The sequence below is a fragment of the Aulonocara sp. 'chitande type north' Nkhata Bay genome, linkage group LG3 (assembly GCF_057382095.1).
Source record: "Aulonocara sp. 'chitande type north' Nkhata Bay isolate Kocher_YH1m ecotype deep benthic linkage group LG3, A_spYH_male_GT1.1, whole genome shotgun sequence".
Taxonomy (NCBI): Eukaryota; Metazoa; Chordata; class Actinopteri; order Cichliformes; family Cichlidae; genus Aulonocara; species Aulonocara sp. 'chitande type north' Nkhata Bay.
The window spans coordinates 49,365,839-49,381,364 of NC_141346.1; the positions used below are offsets into that span (position 1 = coordinate 49,365,839).

The 15,526-nt window shown below is 39.8% G+C and overlaps 1 long non-coding RNA gene across 1 annotated transcript; it reads right to left on the reverse strand.

The window, feature by feature from the left end:
* Window positions 1-1,130: 1,130 nt before the first annotated feature.
* LOC147335996 (uncharacterized) lies at window positions 1,131-12,819 on the reverse strand. The gene is made up of 3 exons (XR_015128620.1): window positions 12,757-12,819; window positions 10,233-10,395; window positions 1,131-1,463 (listed from the first exon to the last, which is right to left on the reverse strand). It is a non-coding gene; the product is annotated as an uncharacterized LOC147335996 (long non-coding RNA).
* Window positions 12,820-15,526: the final 2,707 nt, after the last annotated feature.

The window sequence follows — 15,526 nt, forward strand, 5'->3', positions numbered from 1 at the left end:
GGTGTGTGTGTGTAAGCTAATATTCTCACAGTGAAGTGACCACATGGCTTCCACTAAGAAGCATCTGTCATTCAAGAGTGTCAGCTGTTGTACTAATGTGAGTTTTTAAATAACTTTGTAGTCAAACAGTTGATTTTGACATGTCTAAAGCAGCGGTCCCCAACCCTCGGGCCACAGACCGGTACCGATCCGTGAGTTGTTTGGTACCGGGCCGCGAGAGTTGAGGCTGGGGTGTGAAATTTATGGTTTTCAGGGTTTTTATCGCTTTTTATCATTATTATTTAATTGTTTTTAGCGTTAACTCAGTTTCCCGTGTGTTAGGAATAAATCTTTTTTTTTTTCCAGTACCAGTACTGGTTTTATTTTGTTGTATTTATTTGTGACACCTTAAAGACCGGTCTGTGAAAATATTGTCAGCATAAACCGGTCTGTGGCGCAAAGAAGGTTCACTAAAGCGTGAAGCTCACTCTTTGTGTTTGATACCCTTACTGGTATTCACCTGGATTTGATATCACCTTTTTATTTCTTAAAGTAGTGTAGTTATTTAAAATCAAGAACATAATTGTTTACCGTAAATATTTTCCAGTGCATAAATGGTTAGGTTAGCTGTGACTATTGGATGGATGCTCATGCTCCATATTGTACAGGGCTTCTCTTTCCTCTGTTTTTAAATAGTATTAAATAGTATCATAATAGTATGATCACTTTTTAATCTTTTCGGTATTTTTGTACTAATCATTTTATTTCTTCCTGTTGAATTTTGAAATTCACTGACTTATATTTCCTTGTTTGTTTTCTTTCGTTCTTGATTATGAGTTGTTTTTCTCTCTGCCATCTCTTGTCCTTTGCTGGATTGTTACACTTTTGCACGATCATCAACAACCAATTACTGCTGTCCAATTATCTAGAGAACTATATCAATATCTATGTGAGCTTTGAGTGTATGGTTTCCCAGACCTCCCAGGTGTTATGGCAGGGCAGCCAGAACCAGGTAAATGGACCCAAGCAGACACAGCACGAAGGCGAGGTTAAAAACTTTATTAACGAAAAGCAACTGTGAACTGAAGTGTTGCAAACATGAATAACAAGATCAAAACATGAACTATGAACTGAAATGTCAGACTGGGCTGTGCAGGAGCAAAAGGGAGTCTCAGGGAGAGGGTCGTGGCTTAGGAAGTGGAGGTCAGAGATACAAGAACACAAAGAGAGAAATGTCAGAGGTGCCCACGATTCGTCAGGTAGAGACAGGTGAGTTACTTTGAGTGTCTTACAGTCTTTGCAGGTGGAAGCCGGTGTGGAGGGGAAAGCAGTCAAAGTGGTCTAGGTGAGTTTCCAGAGGCAGGGAGGCAGGCAGGTAAACAGACAATTAAACTGAGCTTGGGCTGTGACTGTGATTCCAGAGAAGACCAACATCCAGAGAGGAGTGATTATTACCTAGAGTGAGATGAGGAACCAGAGGATGCCTAGAAATCACACGGAGAAAACACCAGGTAAGCATAAGCAGTAAGCTGTGACACACAAGAACAACCTGGTGGCCTCACACTAATGCTAGGTTAACAGCAGATCTTGTGGGGACCCATTGAGAGCGCTGGTCTCATATACTGGCCTATAGCCCATATTGCCCACAGGTACAGATCGTGTTAGGAATGAGGCAGTTTTATGGAAAAACACCGCCACTCACCTGGGCCATGAAACCAGGTTTACTAACTCGAAGTATATTATGAGATCTATTTTAACATTTTTCATTTTTAGTTTTTATATTTGGGTAGAAAGGAGTTTGAAAGTTTGGTCACTGCTAACTAGCTAAGTTGTGTTTCCTCACCTACACGTTGATCCATCTGGAGTTCAGCAGAGTCATTCAGACTCCAAACCCACCATCATGGACTGCATGATGGTGCTCTGCAGTGGAAATTTGCTATGAGCGAAGCTGCAGCAGGTGATTTATGTGCTGTTGATATACCTGCAGGTGGTGGTGTTGGTGGGAGAGGGACTGACTGGAGAGGCAGGCGATTATCACTCCATTATTTATTGTCAGAAAGTTTATACAAAATATATTATTAATTAGTCATTTGTTTCAGAAAGCTTGGGCCCGCCTCCTTTTGCATGTACAAGCATATTCACACATGCATGTGTGGGCTCCGCTACCACTACAAACACAGTCTAATTCTATGGGAAACACTTGCTCATTAAACCTTGGCCTGATCGCACCTCTACTCTGACCTTAATGGCACAGCCAGAAAATAAAACTATATTAGTTTTGCTTTAATGTTGGACAAAGCTGAAATTATATTTTTCCAGATAAGTAGCATAAATCACACTGCCTGTTACAAGAAACCAAAAGATTCAACATTAATACTCATAAAGTCCAGACTACTGCTAGTTTCAGACTGAAGGTCTTTCAGAGCAGCTGTTCAGCTGCTGTATCCTGTTTAGTCTCTCCTAAGAGCGTGAAGGTGTGATGGGAACCATAAGGCTGGAAAGTAAATTGTTGAATGTTTTTGTCTTTTCAAGATATGAGTCCTCTATCCACACCAAAGCTGTAATTCTGCTTCCTCGGAGCTCAATTTATGACTGAACCTTCTGCAGCAGTACATCTCGTTAAAATGTGATATTCACACAGGTCTTTTTAAAGTCCGATTTCTGTTTGGGTCTAAATGGTAAAAAAAACAAAAGCACAGATATTCCTCAGTCCTTTTTGTAAATAAAAAGCCAACAACGCTATTTATTTAAGCCACTAACATGTTGCAGGGTGAGACACAAAGCAGTGTCTTTTGTCAATTTGGATGTCAGCTCCATGATTCAGCCTACACCGTGTAATCTTCTGTACCTTTGATTTTATTGTTGTTCTTTGAGCATCCTGTTTCCTCCCACCCCTCATCCTTACATGACCTTGGCTTCGAATGTGTTATTTGGATGGTATCATTAACATCTAAATTAGCATCAGTTACAAATATTGAGTGCCCTGACTGAGAATTAAATCAGCCCCATTGATCCGATCTGAGCCACGACAGATACAACTGGGACTTGAGGGGGATGATTCAATGTCTAAACAAAAAGTAATAGGCTCAGATGGATTACACAGCCAGTGCTTGAATAATGAAATTAGGAGAGTATTGTAAATTCTGCAAGCGCATTGAAATCTTCCTTAAAGAAGATCAGGTGCACGCGCTGAATAATAAACAATAGCGCTGATCCACCTTTCATTCCTAACTCTCATAGATTTTATTTTCTTTAAAGGAGCACACACATTTTTAATAGTGAACTTTAATTAAGAGCCCCAGTCTTGTGACTTAAGCTGATTATTTGGGAAGTGTTTTGGGGGTGAATAGATGAAGAGGATTATACAAAGGGATAGAAGGGTTGGAAGGCTGTTTTTGAACACGGGTATTATCCTGTTCCAATCCCACTGTTGTGAGACGACGAGGCTTTAAGGCATTGGTGTTCTTCAGTTGGCTGGTTCTGGCGTGTCGCTGTGTTTTGGTGTAATCCTGCGACCGTCTAGACAGATGACATTTGCTGCAATATGTTTATTTGTGTCAAATGATCTAATACCCCAAAGTCAGTTGTTATGTCTTTGAGACAGGAAGAAGATGTGTGCGGTTACCTTGTTTACATTTTAATAGTCTTTTCATTTCCCGAGCCTATTCCAATTACATTTTATTCGTTCCAGTCTGCCTGGAGAATTTGTCTCCTTCATTCAGTGAATGAATTTTTCTTCTCCTGATAGAATCAATGTTCAAACAAAGTTTTTAAGACTTTCCAGTCCAACATTTCTTTTTCTTTCTAATTCATTTCAAGTTCATCATTGCTGGTGGTAGTTCAGGTGAATGGGCTATGCAGCAAAATCAAGGCTGTCATTAAATACTATCAGGAGGGATATCCTTTAGCATCCGGTGGTGCTATCCGGTCGTTAAGTGATGATGTGACGAATCCTACTTCCGGGCCTAAAGTAGTCTGCGTTTAATATGGCTTTTGTGTTGTTAACATGTTTAATGTTTTGTATTTTCTTCTATTTAATCTCAAAAAGCTCCTAAAACAGTCACTGTTGACCTCCCTCGGCTTTTATTACCACTAATCATTTATTTAAGCTCAGTTTTTAAAACCTTAGGATGTAACTACAGCCCAGCCCATGCAGCAGTATATGAATGACTAACCTCGTATTGTGGATGGATTATCTCAGTTGTTCTCCTGGCTGAAGTTTGGTCCTTTTACAGCATCCTGCCATGCGATTACATTTGTTCCTGACCACCGAGAACACTCACGTCAACTTTTATCGAGTGGAAAAAAAGTTAGCTTGTTTATATTATGCTAACATAGCTGTGTCGCTAGCGGTCATATATATATATATATACCAGCTAGCCAAACTTCAGTAACCCTACAAACGTCACTGCTGTTTAGTTTTCTGTCTTCATTTATGTTGGAAGTGATAACAGAGCTGTACGTTTTAATTTGTTTCCAAAACCCCGCAGTCAGGACATGCTATATTGTATTTAGATAGAAGCTAGCGAGCTAACTCCCTGCTAACTTCTAACTCCGTTAAATGTCATAAATTCCGTTTTCATGGATGCCTGGATGTTAAACTCAATTGTTACACCTGGTAGAGCAGAACGCTGATCATTTTATTAAAGATGAAAGACTTTAGACAGATTTTCAACTCTCAGTAATGCCATAGTGATCGTTTGATATATGGACCTGCAGCGGAGTTTAGGCCCAGACACGGCCAGTGACGTCAGACTTAACGACCGGATAGTAATATTCTACACCCAGAGCTAACTGTCCTGTTTGCAAGCACAACAAAGCTCATATAAGACATCTTGTGCATTTCCCTTTGACCAAGCTGCACTTTGACCCGCCAGCAGTCTTACAGCAGTTTGATTTAATCCATTGTTTTAAGTTCGTAGACACAAACTTCTTTTTTTCATGTACAGTGTACACTGAATAAATCTCTGCTAAACACTCTGAGGGCTGTTAACAAAATAAACATGACATTTTCTTTGTGTGTGTCTTCACAGCTAGAATACACATAAAAGATGGAAGCTTTGGGGTTACAAAAAGAAGAAGAAAATTACTCTTCTATTCACTTGATCTATGACCTCAGTAGACACTTTGTTGATGAGTTCGTGGTCTCAATTATTAGCTCCACATCTTACTGTATAGAAAATGGTTTCATTTTGTAAATTATAATGCCTGTGATGATGTGAAAGCATAATAAAGCACGACATGTTTTAAGTCAAACCTACCTACTTTGTTAGATTTAGGCAACAAAATAACTGCTTATTTGGGTTTGGAAAAAAATCATTTTGGCTAAAATAATAATGGATTGCATTTATATAACGCTTTTCGGGACCCCTCAAAGCGCTTTACAATTCCACTATTCATTCACTCTCATACACTAGTGAAGGCAAGCTACAGTTGTAGCCACAGCTGCCCTGGGGCAGACTGACAGAAGCGAGGCTGCCATATTGTGCCATCAGCCCCTCTGGCCATCACCAGTAGGCGGCAGGTGAGGTGTCTTGCCCAAGGTCACAACGACAGAGACCGTCCGAGCCGGGGCTCGAACCGGCAACCTTCCAATTACAAGACGAACACCCAACTCTTCAGCCACGATCGCCCCAAATATGCCGACTGTTTATACATTTATACACACATCTTGCCGTGAGACTGGACTGGGCACCATGGGATTGAAAATGGGCTTTAACATCAGAGTCCAGGGTTTGCTTGATGACTTATAAAGGCCTCAGTCACGCAGGCCTAGTGACCCCCTGGGATCCTGCAGTTGCTAGGAGAAATTTGCATTCCCCAGTCGGTTGGAGAGTGGTTGCTGGCTATTGCCAGAAGGCTCTGCAGCAAAAACATCTTGGTGGTTGCTTTGGTCCCTAGAAGATTGCTGTATTTGCCCTGACCTAGTTTGAGCTGAGTGGTCTACAATCAATTTACATTCTTCACGCTCTTTAAAATTTACTCTCCAGGCTGTAGTAAGACTAAACCATTCAAAAGTTTTTTTTCAAGGTGAACATTCTCTGTTTCTAATTTGTATCGCACTTTTTCAACCTGCACTGCAACTTCGTGAGAAACATCTTTTGTGCAATTTACCTTTCAACCTGCACCTAGCAACCAAAGCAGTTTCTAGGGGCAGGTTTTTGGTGCAGCACCATATGCATGTACCAGTTTCACTTCGTTACTGCCTGCAACCTTCAGCTACCACTCACCATCTGGCTGTGGAGAGCACACTTTTTCCAAGGAACCTGGGGTTGCCACGGGGTCACTGACTGATCACTAGGCCTGCGTGATTGTAGACAGAAGGCAAGAAAGCTAGAAAATAATATGGTTTTGATAACATCTTTATAGTTGCAGTGTATTTCATTTCACTGATGACTTTCACTGTATTCTATGATGATACTTAATCCTAAACAAGAATCATGATGTCCTAAGGAAAAACACCAAAAAACTGTCACATAAATATTGGAGGTATATAATCTGATTCAAGAAACTAGCACAGAAATGAATAAAAAGCATCTCCGTGTGAGGTTAATTGTAAACGTAACTCATTTTATCTTCATTTCAATTCAAAATGTATTTGTTGTTGCAAATCAGTTGTAAATAAGTTCACTTCGAGGAGGGTGTGCATGGCTAGAAGGGAAAAAGGCTTGATGTAAACTGCCTCAGATGGACTCTGCACTCTGACGTCCCTCTGATTAGTGCACTCAACCCCAGAGCACATCCTAACCTTTTACCGGACAGTCTTCTAAGAGTGTGTGATTACCCTTTGGCAAGTGGAAGACTCCTTGTAAGAGCATTCAAGCAGGTCTGTACAGTAAAAAATGTAAATGTCAGTCAAGCTGTGGAAGGTGTGCTCTTTTCCCTTTTTGATTTTTGCCATAACATTCGATATTCCCCGTTATGTCAGTTTCATTTAGATGTCACAGATAAAAATATCTGTGGCATTAATGATTAATCGATCACTTGGCACAAAGTTAAAGCGATCACTGATTAATTTAAACCACCCCAAAAGCACAATAAATATCCTTTGTTTCGTGCTATAAACTGGAGAACATTTGCAATAAAGCCCATGGAAACATACTGCCAGCTGTCACTGTGGCACTTGAAAGAGCATCTTCTCAGAGCCCACCGTGACAGCATTAATGATCTTGACTGATGACAGAAGTGGCTTTTACAGTGCTGCAGTTAGACAGATATTCAATCATGCTGCTCTATAATTTGTCTTTGGTGGTGGAAACACGTTGTTTGCGTGCTACCAAAGCGAGACAAAAAGAAGGAAACGGGAGGGCGTGTTTGGTCCAAACATTTTAAATGACCTTCCAGGATATGCCCGGTCAGAGTCACTTGATCCACAGGATGCCACACAATGTCACAAGCTGGTCAATTTGTGCACTTCTGTGAAAGTGTTAATTAGAAAACAACTCAGTGTTCATGTTGATAGTGTTGCCTCTACACTGTTACAATGTATTGATTATTTGGAAAGGCCTGCTCAATTTTCCAATAGGTCATTTATGGTAAAACGTTTCAGAGTCAAGTGTTATGCTCTTTCATTGCACGTACCCACACAGAGTATCTCTTTGTTTTTTTGCAATTGAATTTTGTATGGTTTAAGATGATAGCCTTCACTGTAAAAATGCTGTCAGCACTTTGTCCTCAGTATGTTGCGATAGATTTGTATTGATTTTGGCAGTGGACATGCGGCGCTTTTATTACGTGTAATCACAGCGTTTCTCTGTTTCAAACTACACTTACTAATACATACACATAGTACAGGTGTTTTTGAAGTCATGAAGAGGTTTTTTTAATGGTTGAAAAATAACTTTCTAAATTCCAAAACCTTGTAATCCCGAAATTAGCAGGTGGAAGTCATTTTTTTACCCTTTTGGAAATTTTTAAATATACTACAAAGACTGCGAGGCTTTGTCACTTTCACAATTTAAATTTGTACTTTGATGGATGTGAGCAGGGGCTGATTAGAACAGGTGTACTGTATCTGCTGCTGGGTTGCTCGTTCATGCAATAAGATGCATGCGCATCCTCTTGTACATGCTCACACACACATATATACCCCTCCCCCTCTAAATGTCAGAAAGCATTGATTGTAAGTTTGTGAACAGGAGCCTAGGAGCAATTTAAGATTTTGTTTGTCTCTCAACAAAGATATATATATAAAAAAAACCTGACAGCGTATTTAAAGGTCAAAAGAAGAATGGAGGGACAGTGGGTGTATTTTGTGTGTGTGTGTCAAAGCAAAATGGATAAATAGGGGAAATAAGAGAAAATAAATGTTTGTTGACCTGTTTTTTTTTCCACACAGAGCAGACAAATAATTTAAAATGAGAGAAAAACATGATTTTTTGGAAATATGTTGCTTTTTGGAAATATGTGGCTATTTAAATGGAATGAATGGAGCAAAAAGGAGAAAATATCCAGTGAGCAGCATTTCTCTGCTGGATGTCAGAGGAAAATGTGCAGATGGGTTCAAGCTGGTAGGAAGGCAACAGCAACTCAAATAACTATGTGTTATAGCCAAGGCTGGACTGGGAAGAATGGGCATTTCTGTATATATACACTTACACACACATATACATGAAACCGTGGATCCATCCTGACCTGTATCAACTATTTAGGTTTCTCAATGAAACACCACAGCCTACCTCAGTATGGTTGTTGTTGGCCATGTCCATCACTTAATGGCCACAGTGCACCCCTATCCCGATGGCTGCTTCCAGCAGGATAACACACCATGTCACAAAACTCAAATCATGTTAAAAGGTTTTTTTCTGGACAGGATTTCACTGCACTCAGATGGTCTACTAAATCACCAGATCTCAAGAGCACCATTTGGATGTTTGGAATTGGGGGATTTCTGAAAACAAAAGGGGCTCCGGCCTGGTACTATCAAGCTGTAACTGATGCGGAAGTGAGTGTCATTAAAAAAAAAAAGTATTAACTACTATTAACTATTAACTGTAATCACTGAATACCTAAAACGACCAAAACCTTTTTCACACATTTAATACTATCCATAAGAACCCTTTTACCCCGATCATGTAGTGTCTGTCCTGGGTTTTGAACGTGCCATCAATAAAAGCACATGACCTCATAAACACCCAAATTAATCTGTCTTTCTGCAGTACGACTCCCTGATTGGTGAATTTAATCTGTCTCAATCCACAGGCAATAATCCTTGCAGATTATATACCCTCAACTGTGCTGAACACCAACCACAGAACATAACAGCATTTTTAAATATATCGGACACAAGGGTTAGCGCCTCGTCAGTGTTTGCCTGGATAACCCCAACAGAGATGGTGGACTCATATAAACACACACATGTATGACAATGCTGCATATCCATACATTACCGTATGGTTATACACATGCAGATGCATAATCACACTTTCAATATATTGTTGCTTTTAGATGGATGGAAGCTATATTGCAGCCACACACCGATTTGCAAATTAATAAGTTGATTAAGTGCTCGCTTTAATCTGTCTTGGTGTCAGCCATTAGAAAAACAGCTAAAATATGCTGACTTTCACCACATGTCAGATAAATGATGTCAGGATTATACAGATATGTCTGTGTGCTGTGTAATCACTTGTAATCTGTTATTATACAGATACTGGACATGAGCGACACATATAATCCCTCCGACCTGGAGAGGACACAGATAGGCCCAAAAATGTAGCTGAAGGCCATATTAATGGGGAAAAATCAGATGAGGAGGATTAACATCATCTTAATATCTTAGATAAAATCTACATGATGCTGGGATGAAGGGAGGCGGGGAAACACTTTTTTAGGAGAAATTTAGGTTTCTATGTTTAATACTTTATAGTGAAACTAATTTGTCTTTGTGAAGTTACAGAGTTACTGTACAGACTATAAACATGAACTTTTAATGCTCTGTAGTTGGACATTTTGGCACAGGAGTTCATTGGGGTTTAGCCTGCAGTTTCTGGCACTCCCATGTTGGCTTTGTTCGAAGATCACCAACTACACTTTCTCCTCACTTATGCGCTTACAAATGAGGCAATACAATGCCAAAAGCAAAAGTGTCATTTAACTGATAATTTGAAAGAAGTTTCAGCTGTACACGTGCACTTAAAGGACAAAGGACACTGTTTGAAGGATACAAATGTTCACATTTTCCACTGAAAGTCAGATGATTTTTAAAATAGAGGCCAAGTACACCAATCCGACATAACATTATAACCACCTACCTGACTATGTTGGTTCCCTGTTTGCTGCCAAAGCAGCCATGAGCCATTGAGGCATGGACTCCCTGAAGGTGTCCTGTGGTATCTGGCGCAAAGATGTTAACAACAAATCCTTTAAGGTGGGATGTGTGGCCTCCATGACTTGCTTGTCCAGCACTGGAGAGACCTGAAGAGTTTGGGGTCCAAATCAACAAAGCCGACTCACTGTTGTGCTCTTCAAACCATTCTTGAAGCATTTTTGCTTTGTGGCAGAGCGCACTATCCTGCTGAAAGAGGCCACAGCCACCAGGGAATACTGTTTCCATAAAAGGGTGTATGTGGTCGGCAGCAATGCTTAGGTAGGTGGTATATGTCTATCATCCATGTGGATGGCAGGACCCAAGGTTTCCTGCAGAACATTGCTCAAAACATTACATTGCCTGTAAGCGACACTAATGCACCCAGCCATCCTGTGATGTACTGTAAAAGAAAATGTGACTCATTTGACCAGGCCACTTTCTTTCCTTGCTCCATATGGACCCTGACTGGTCTGTTGGTGGCTCTATGCAGCCCCATACCCAAAAAACTGTGATGTACTGTGTATTCTGACACCTTCTTCTATCAAAACTAGCATCAACTTTTTCAATAATTTGAGCTGCAATAGCTCATCTGTTGGATTGGACCACATGAGCCAGCCTTTACTCCCCAGGTCCCTGAGTGAGCCTTAGCAGCCCTTGACCCTCTCGCTGGTTCACCACTTTTGATAGATCCTGACCACTGCAGATTGGGAACACCGCACAGGAGCAGGAGTTTTAAAGATGCTCTGGCCCAGTTGTCTAGTTATCACATTTTGGTCCTTGTCAGACTCTCAAATCATTATGCTTATCCATTTTTCTGCTTCTAACACATCAACTTTGATGACAAAATGTTGAATCCCTCCCTGATATGTCCCACCCATGCACAGGTGCCATGACAAAAAGAATATCAGTGTTATTCACTTTACCTGTCAGTGGTAATTATGTTATGCCTGATCAGTATATGTCCACTGGTGAATGGTAACTACAGGCCATCTATGTCCTCTTGTCTCGTGTGACCTCAATAAGTAATAATAGGGTCGGGCAAGGTCTCAGTGATTTCACCCTTGACCCCCAGTCATAGTAATGACCAATGCCTTTTTTCACACTTTGGCTCATGTGATGACTCAGATAATCAATAGTGGGTCAACAAACCCTAGAACCACCTCTAAATTTGAAGTCCAGTTAATTTCTTCCAAGCTCTGAAACGAAGTTAGAAATGTAAGTATTAAATATGAGTATTAACTTGAAACATAATGCTGAAAGCCAGCTTGGAATATGGAGTCCATGTTTTTTTCTACTGAAGAGAAATCTTAATGTTCTCGAAGCTAACAAGTTTGCTAATGGCCAGTTATCAGAGTTGTTAGCGTGTTGACTTAGCTCGCTAATCAAAAGTTTGCAATGTTTTAAAAAGATAAACAATTCATTGCATAACTGTCTGCAAACCATTGATATTTTGTAGATCAGGAGAGGAAGAAAAAATATATAGGAAAACAGGAGTGTTGCAACCCAGCTAATACGCATTGATACTTTGTTCTACTCTTTGGCTGTCTGTCCCCTCAAAGGTCAGTGCTGTCTAGACAGCTTGCTACTGACTTCTAGGCCAAACTTCACAGAAGTTAAACTTCATATAACAGATTTTTGCAATTTCTTCGCCCTTATGAGCGTCTTCACTAATGAACAAGCTTGTCCTTGTTACAGAACAGAGTAATGATGCATAAAAATTGTGTGCCGTACAGACACATATCCATTCATTATACACTGATTTTAACATAGAAGTTAATATTTAAATAAAGAGAGAACCCACTTGGTGCCAACCTTGTAACTGCTAGCAATAAAATAGAAGCGCCTTTGCAACCCAAAAGATTCTACTCATTTAAAGTGCTTATTGTACTTTTTTATTCAAAGTTTAACCCCTTCGTTTTAGTGCCTTTCAGTTCTCTCCACTTCATTTTTAGTCTGCTTTTCTTTCATCTATCTTTCCTTTAGGCTACATGCTGCTTGTAAGACTTGGAAGTGTTCCTTCTTTTCTTACATTCTTAGCTGTCCCTTCCTTTGAAACTTTCCCAGTGATGTTCTCAAGGTACAAACAGTGCTAGGGTTGTTATTCAAAGACTCATTATTTCTCTTAAAAGTAATGTAGTACATTACCTAATTACTCACCAGAAAAAGTAAACATGTAACACTATGTGTTAAATTACCTTTGTTACTCTGTAAAATGACTTGAAACATACTGTCGCGTAATTACCAGTTAACTATACAAACCCGCGGCTACAGTCCCACACACCAACACAAATCCCTGTCTTAACGAGGGCACACACAGATCTTTCTATTAGTGTTTACATCTAAACATGGCTGACAACACAAGGGCGGTGAAAACCCTCCAAAGAGACTTCAAAGTGATTGCCACATTGACTCTACTGTAGAAACATTAGTTACAGGTAGAAAATGAGGTTCCATCAGTGCTTTGTTACCTGCTGAAGTTCAGACTCCGGCTGCTGGGCTGAGAACATCACTGCGTCTTTGCTAGGTTTGTGTTAGCATGCTATCTGTGCAGATGCTAGCAAAGAGCCGATGTTGAATTAGCACTGTGATGCAGCTGTTTCTGTTATGGATGCTGTTTACAGTTTACCATCACACTCTTGCCCTTTCATACAATAAAAATAAAAGTAGTATCTCCGCTCCTCCCCATTTTATGCACACATATTAAAATCAGCTAATCGTAACGCAAATGTGAAGGAAGAAAAAACATGTTTGTTTGACATTTTTAATCCTTTCTAGCCCCACCCCATGTGCAGAAAACTAAGAAACCTTTCTAATGCAAGTAATGGTGCAATTGTAAATGCAACTGAATTCCTCATTTTAGCAGAGTGATGCATAACATCATCGCATTACTGAAAAATGTAACGTGTTTACAGTAATGTGTTACTTTTGGAGCATGTTACACCCATCATGGGTTACAAAGGTGTTGGTTCAAAGAGAAGAATGAGATGAATAAATTAAACACGAATGAGAGTCTCTAAATAACAGGATAAACTTCTATACAGATTCTTAGATTTGGGTGTTGTAGCATTCTGGCAGCCAGCATGTGAGTCTATATGTGTGCATGAGAAAGAGTAGAGATTATAATGAAGAGCTGCCAGAAGAGTGTGTGTTGGGTGAGATGGAGTGATGCCAATGTGTCTGCATTAGTGGGAGATCAGAGTATCATATCATGATCCTTCTACAGCTCTGGGTTAGTGTGTTTGGATGGTTAATCACTATGAAGCTGATAGCTCGTCTGCCTCCCTCCGTCTCTCCTTTCTGCTCCATTTGTCGTTTCTTTATCAGCTTCCAACTCAGTCAGTCTTCATATAAGCAGGTCACCAGCCACGCATGCAGGCGGCCACCAACTCTTCAAAGCAGTTCACGTGGCAGCACCAACGAGATGTCACTTAGTGTTAATGTTCAGGCTGCGTCTCTGGTGGCAAGCTAGAGAAAAAGTTGGCTGTAGCTGAAGTTATCTCCTTTTCTCCTGTCACTTTTCCTCTTGCTTTTTCCTTTTTTAAAAAAAGAAATGGTGAAGCCCTTTTTGTAAATTATGCTTTCAAATACCATATCCAAAAAAAAGTATGCTTTTGTACTTTTCAAATTTAGATCCTTCAAGTGATTAAAGAATTTCCTTCACAGTTCTGCTGATAATCCAGTCTCCACAGTACTCTCTGCAGTTCCTGTAGCCTAATTTGAACTGTAATTACAAGCTGGAAGTTGGAAGAACTAGATGTAATTTTGATTTATGAATTTGTGAATTTTATTAAGCTAAAATCTTTATTCATGATAAAATGACTGGGAGACATATCATTTCTGGCTGATTCATTTCTGGCATGACTAGAAAGATGCCAAATCTCTCCATCACAATCACTTCTTTCAGTGCAGATGCTGTGTTAAATTGCTTCCTGAAAGTCCCAGTATAAAATGTATTTATGAAATTTCACCATAAGTCTCAAATTTGTCCATTATCTTATATTTCAAAGAGCCCACAGTGTCGTGGCTTTGTGTAAGAAACACTAGCAGGAGCATATCGTTGTTGTTGGGGGGGTTTGACATTGATGAGGTTGTGCATCGTGAAATTGTCCCACAGGGTGAGACTGTCTGTGTTCCTCTTTAACATCCCGAGGAGTCTTTTGGCTGCACCAAAACAACCTTCACTCACCTCCAGCTCTCCTAGGCGAGTTCTTCTACTTCCATCAAATTAAAATCAGGTTGATTTATCTATAATTTGACACGCTGGAGGGGAACCAGCGTGCATCAGAGAGGCACAGAGAGGCACAAGCGCATGGGGACAGAACGGGGCTGTCACTGAGAGATCCAAATATAGCAGCAGGACGATCTTAAAGACTTCTTTCCTTTTTGATTGCGTTTTATGTATTTTACTCCAAAATGTCTTCATTTGATCTAATTAAAAATAATCCTGTATCAAGTGTTTGCTTCTGTTTGCCTTGAATTGAATTTTACAGTATGTCAAATAATATTTGAGAAGGACATTTCACACACGCGCACACAACTAACCATTATTATGTCTCGACTTTTTTCATCTCTGCACTGTTATTATGTTGCCAGACGTTTACAGCAAATCCGTTTTTATAAATCTTTTCTTGAAAAGCAGCAACTAAATGAGTTTATTTCCACACTCCATAATCCAGTATAGAAATGAATCGACCATCTCTCTACATGTATGACTTCATGTGTTTTAAAACATATCTAAGACGTGTCTCGTTGGACTGTGAATTTTTGGATGCAGTTCTTCTGCGTGCGTGTGACTGGATGCCATCTTGGCTCTGCAGAGCATCGCTGGACTGGAGCCAGCATGGCAGATGGCTGCTTGTCTGCAGGGTTTGGATTCCTACAGGGCTTCTAATACAACAAACACAGACAACTGGGTGGAGAAAGATGCTGCCCGGACACAGATATTTATTGTTTCTCTCTGTGTCTCTCTGAACTGGTTTCATGTTTTTTTTCTTACCTTTGGTTCACGTCTGCCTGATTTAGCTTCATTTAGCTTCTCCTTCTTATGCTCTTAAAGAAAAAAGAAAAATTCTCTTTTATGTTATACTTAAGGAACAGATAACATAAAAAAGGAGCAAAAATATTTATAAAGAATTTGAATTAATGATATTTCTGCCTCATTTTTTCTTTATTAGATGACATATTTTTGGTAAAACTATGAATTTAATTTCAAATGTGTAATAATGGGATTATGGGTAA